Consider the following 6,343-nt stretch of genomic DNA (forward strand, 5'->3'; position numbering starts at 1 on the left):
TCTCTAATTAGAGACTTGAACAACCACTCAAGCCAAATTTCCTACATTTTGTTGCAGCTATCCGGTAGCTACAGTGAATGTTTGGATTAAAACTGGGATGTGTATTTTGTTTCTTTCACGAGCCTTTTACTTCCCTCTCTGTTTTGGGGCCAGAAATCAAATTTAAACATGACCTGAGGAAGGAAAATACTGTCTTCCGACAGATACCTGACACAGTTATGAAGAGATTGTCATGAGGTGTCTTTTCTGCCTGCAAGAACCACTTTTTGGTAGCTAAAGTCTTCAGATTAAAATTGCTGTCCTAGAGAGGATGTAGGATGCTGTCATCAGACATCTGGCTTGAAGTCAGTGTGGTTTGATCCTGTGTCATAGACGTGTGTGGAGAAAGTTGCCCAGGTCCTTGTCTATCTGTTCCATAGCAGCGGTATTACCTTTCTCATTTTTGCAGTTTCTTGTGCAATTCCCCTGTGATTGTGAAAGCATTTGGAGGTATGTACCTCTTTTTGTGTGTTCTATACATGTTCCTGAATGTTAAGGTTTCCAAGAAATGGGGCTGTGTACTAGAGGTTCATACTATGCCAGTGCAACTAAGCTGCTGCTGTCCTTAAGTAAAGAAAAAGAAAGAAAAAAAAAAAACAGCAGTGTAACTCTTGGCTTTAGAAACCCTTCCTAATCCTTGGTACAGCTGCCCTGTACATGAGAGAGAAAATGTCATGTTAGTGTTTTTCGAGCTGAAGGACATGACACAAAAGCTTTCCCTCTTTAATAATGATTAGTTATATGAGGGGGGGGTGTTGTTCTGCTGAGCTTGATACTTTTAAATTGCTTAGGCTTTTTGAATCCCTAAGGAAACCAAATGCTGTGCTGCCTGGCCAGTGTTCTGCCCCTGTGAGCTTCACTTCTGGCCCTGGGACTCTGGACTACAGGTAACAGAACAGCAAGGGCTGAGCTAAATTCCCTTTTGGTAGTGGACCCTCAGGCTCCCCAGTGGATCTCAGCAGGGAGTGCATTTCTGCCAGCCCCACAACCCTAGCCATCAAGCTCTACCCTCCAAACTTATCAGTAGTTTTGCTCTGCAAAACAGACTACCGTTTTTCAAGGCAACTGCCATGCGTTCCAGTTCTCAATGCTTCCTGAAGAAACAGTAGAGTTGGGTGACGGAGTGAAATACTTTACTATTCATGTGATTTACAATTGCACCCAAAACAACTATCAGGCATAGCTGCGCTTGGAAACTTCCTTCCCACTTCGAGACCCCACCCATGTTCAAGGTGGATATAAGTAACATGCAAAGGTATGTCACGCAGTTTTGTTGGAGGGTGTATCATCCATCTCCTGATCTATTGCTTCGTGTTGGTTTTAATTTTCTTTCACTTACTTGATACTCTCCTATGTTTTCATCCTATTCTTTTCCTGGACTAATACCTGTATCCTGACAGCAGGATTGAACTTGCTATTGATTTTTGATTGCATACAGTGGTTTAATTCAAGGCTTGAGTCAGCATCTAGATCTCACTTGAACATCAGTGTGTCCACCCCATGGTAACCGTGCTTTTGTCTTGGTTTTTAAAACACTTTTATTTGTTCTAGTACTGTCCCTGGAGGTGGTAGGCTGCTGTGTGCTGATTTCAACTCGGTGTCTTTTAATTCCACTTGTGAAATTCATCTCATGAGACTTTAAGACAAAATGCATTAGTAATGCTTCGGAGCAGGGATTGCATCGCTCCCCGCCCCGCAGCTGGAAGTGTCCTCATTACTAGTTTACAGGGTTGTACTCCGTGATGGTTCTGTTCTCTGTGGAGCTATTAATGAGCCATGAATTCTGTGTTCTGGCATCGGAATGGCACACCCTCCCCAGGGGTGACAGGGAATGGCTAATCTCAGCATTGCCCATTGTTTGGTCACAGCTGCCATTTTCTGACTAGTGTGGAAGGGCTTGTACTTCTGAGGCCGAAAGGAAGATATTATCAAGTGTTGATTAATTATTTTTTTTCTGAATTTTATTTGTATGACTCCAGCCAGGTCTCAAAGGTGACGCAGCTCATCTCACAGCACAATTGATTCTGCTGTTACTGCCATAACCTAATTGTTTTTCTTTTCATTTTTTTGAGAGTAAAGGCATTTAACTCTGAACTTAGAAGAGACCAACGAGTAAAGCACACCGGTGAAGAAGTTGTGGACAAGGGCCTGAGGTAGGTGGCATAAACTGGATTGCTCAGAGGCTTGTCAGGTCTGTCGTTAGTCATCTGTTAGCAACTCCTGTGTGATCCTCTAAAGCAACAGCCATCGCTCATGTTGAAAAAGCTTGCTTTCTGTGGTATTCTCCACCCTTGAAACCCTGCTGTGTCGTATTTAGCTACAAAAGCAGCTCCGTACCTGCAGTTTCTGCTTCTGGATGTTTTTTATTTGGTGGTTTGAGAGGGTGCCTGCCAGCTGTCAGGACACAGGCACGGCACGGTTGGTTCTCCCTGCGCGTCCTCAAGCAGTAACGCGAGCCAGCGCGCTCGCTGACCTTTTCCAGGTGTTTTTTCATCAGCCTCCGATATCTGGGTTGATGGAGTTTGCTTTCCCTGCCTCTTTAGCCCTTTCCAGTCTGGAGCAGGTAACCCTGCTGCAGTGTTGTGAGGAGTTATACCGTGGTATGGGCACGGGGAACTCCCAAACCATGTATTTTCTCATTCTGTCTTGACTTTCCTGGTAGCATGTTTGATGGCGCAGGGCTTGATGTAATGTACAGGAGCTGCTGAGTCAACCCTGAGCTGGCAATGTTTTATGGTCCTCTTAACCCCATATAGAGCTGCCTGGTCCCTGGGCAGGCAGGAGAGGAGCCCGTGTTTCCCGCTTTGTTCCGAATCCCAGCGGGGCCAGCCTGTAGGAGCCTTTGCTTTCAGCTGTGTGCAGCTTTCAGCACAGATTACCCTGCCCTTCGGATGCCGTGTACTGAAGAGCAGTCTTTCCAGGCAGGGCCACAGCAGCACCCCTGGGGATGTTCCAGCAAAACCCTGCGTGCAGCCTGGGTTGTGGGTCCTTTTGGGTCCCAGCTCTGTATCGGTGTGATGTAATATATATGCATCATAAGGTTGTCTGTGTGCCCCGGAAGATTTGCTTTGGAAGTTGTGTAAGAAGGATGGGGATGTCTTTTGTTTTTACAGATTCTTGTACATATGATAGAGTCTAGAAAGCATGCGTAACTTTTGTAGTATTATTACTAATGGCTGTGATGCAATTCTGCCTTGAAATGGGACAAACTACATTCTCCAGAACATAAAAAAGAATACATTTTGAGCCCTGAAAGCCAAGAGCTGGGCACCACAGATGCAGTATTTGAAGCAGGCCTGAATAAATGAGAGTCAGGATGGCACAGTGTTGGGAATCATTTGCTGGCCCATGCGCAAATACGGGCTCCATCAAGAGGCTCAGGAAATCCTGCCTTCAAGCCAGCGTTGCTACTGTGCCGGTGATGCGATAGCTGGACACGAGGGGATTATTTGTGCCTCTGGCAAGCTGCAAGCAGGCTTCAGATAGCTGTGAGCTCAAGCCCGTATGTGCTGTGTTGCACATCCAGCCTCTGCCTGGCTAGCAGGGAATTTTACAGAGATGTGGGTGCACAACCCAGCTACCTGGCCTTGGGCAATTGTACAGCTGTGGTAATCCTGCTCCCCAAAAATGCAAGGAAAGAAGGTATAAAAGGAATGCAATAGAAAATTGTGGCATTTTGAATTGCTTTGGAAGAAGCTTCCCCCCGCCCCTCCTTAATGCTGCCTTACAGTTGCATGCCTGGAATGCTTGTTTTATATTTGCCTAAATCTTGATTGACACATATACAAGATAATAAACTTAACTAATTAAAATCCCCTGTGTTCAGATTGACCAATTGTGTCCAAAGTACACCTGGAAAGACTTTAGAGATAACATTTGTAAGGCAATGCTCTCTGGACTCAAAGAGAAAGTGTTTTTCCAATTAATTTCTGTCTAAGGGTTGGCTGTGATACTTATCCAATTGGCAAACCTAGTTTCAGATTTCAGCTTTAAAATATAATTGGCAGCTCAGCAAATTCATAAAATTGATCCCCATTCACACTTATTTTTGGCTTGCGTTAAGAATGTGCCAACCTGGAACTCTAAACTTAACCCCGAGTGACTTTCCCAGGGCCGCTGCCCTGAAAGGGAAGTCTGGCAGCAGCGCCTGGGCCCTGGCCAAGATAAATCCTGAGCCGCCGATGTCAGGGCAGCTGTAGCTTGAACCGCAGGTGAGGGGAGAATAAAAAGACATGATAAAGGGTGGATTTTGTAAAATGCCCCCTTTCTGACACCCGTTATTCAAGTGATCCTGTGTTTGGCTCTCGCTGCTCCACGGTGCTGCGGCTCCGCAGACCCTCTGAGCTGCCAAGCGTGCTTCTAGGGCTGCTTAAACGCAACGCGCAGGCTAGAGGTAGGATGCGGTGCAAATGCTCAGCAAAGCAGCGCGTCAGCTCTGCGTCGTGGCAGCAGAATCGGTTCAGCCGGTGCGATCCAGCCTCGCCTGCGGGTACGTGAATTGCAGGAGCCTCTCTGGCCAGGAGGCCCAGGCGAAGCTCTCTTCGTGCCCAGCAGAGCCAAAACGCCGCTGCACAGCCCTCCAGTGCGTGCTGTCGTGTCGTGTCGTGTCCGTGATGAAGGGCGTGCAACTCCTGCTGATGGGATTTATGCGAGCGGATGGCACTGGCTTGTGAAAGTCAGCCCTGGAGCAGCAAATCCTGTTGCTAGTGCTACCACATTGACACCTTGTGGTGGACTTGGCCATCATGGTTTTTAAAAATATATTATTGGTGTATGTCTTACAGATGTCAATTGGTAGACTTTTCCTAGAGGTATTCCACTTGGGTGTTTATACTTTTTCTTTCAACACCTCTACTTAAGCTCCCTTGGACAAATACAAACATTAGAATATCAAAGAGCAAAGTGCAGAGTCTGACCTAAACCAGTGTCTCCCAAATACTATCCCCGGTTGCATATCAATATCATAAAAGAGGAACAGATATAACCACTGGAGAGTATTTTTTTCTACTCTTCTACTAATCTAGAACTTGGATTCTCTGCCCCTTTTTTTCCATAATATTGTTACTTTGACTTCAGCTTAAACATACTCTTTTTTTCCCCTTCTGCAAGGCTTAAATATGACCTATGTAACCTAAGAAAAATGGTCTAGAGGTTTAAAGATCTTCCATCTGTTTCTTTAAGTGAAGCCAGTGCTCCAATTCACCATATGTCATATATTATGTGCAAGCAAAAGGATATTCAGATGCTGAAGTTCTTCTCTGAGAATGTTTCCCTGCTGGAAATAACATTTTTACAAGCTTCTGTATTCCCTTCAGTCTCTTCCGAACAGGACCTCCTGTGGGGAGATCTCGGTAATTCTCATTCCGATGATAGTTTTGAGTAACATTTATAATTGTTTGCCAATGGCTGTGTATTTTTCGGCAATAACAAACTATAGCCAAGTTTGCTTCCCTGCTAAAAACTGCAGCCTTTGCCAGGCTATCGTGGCATTTGTGCCTTTGGTTCCCCTGGAACTGCAGAATGTGGTTTTATTTATGAAGTGCATTTTGCCATTTACCACTTCAAGTGGTAAAAGCCATCATGTTCCTCTGCGCTTCTCTTGCTACCCCTCCCAGCAAGTGTTGGTTGCTCTTTAGTCCTGTTAGGCAGTTCTCATCTCCCTGCAGCTCTTCCACTGACAATGCAAGGAGAACATTAATCCTATAGTAAAACTAGGTCTAATCTGGAAACCAAATCACCAGATGGTGATGGTATCTTTGTCTTGTCTTTGTGTTCAACCTTGTAGTTCAGTTACTGTAGTTGATACCGCTTCTTATTTAGCTGTTTTCTCAGTTGTTTGGGATCTCTGCAGATATTAAATTACAGATACTAAATTCAGCAAGCTGACAGTCATAGGAGAGCTGGACCCCACTTTGCTCAGTGTTGTGAGTGTGCAGATGGATGGCAGCCACCCTTTTCAATCTTACTTTGCACAGCAGTACCTTTCCAAGGTTTATCGTGTCATCTGTAATGTACTATACTTGCTTCTACCAGCTCTATGTTTCTTTAATTCTATTTAATACCTTTTTGGTCCTCTATGAGAAAATTATTTCCAGTTGTCCAGTTTGGCTGGTTTTTATGCCATCCATGTTTTGCTGCCTGCTTCTAGTTTATGGTTTTGTTCTGCCATTCGGTGTCCTGATGCCCATTTGTCTTCTGTATGAAACCAGTAGTGTTAGTAACTCCCTCAAATGTACAGTCTTGGTGATGGTAGGTGAAGGATGAACGTTGCTTTTACAGTAGGATTTAAGGTAGTTAAGTGTGT

This window comes from Haliaeetus albicilla, chromosome 7 (genome assembly GCF_947461875.1).
Source record: "Haliaeetus albicilla chromosome 7, bHalAlb1.1, whole genome shotgun sequence".
NCBI classification, from domain to species: domain Eukaryota; kingdom Metazoa; phylum Chordata; class Aves; order Accipitriformes; family Accipitridae; genus Haliaeetus; species Haliaeetus albicilla.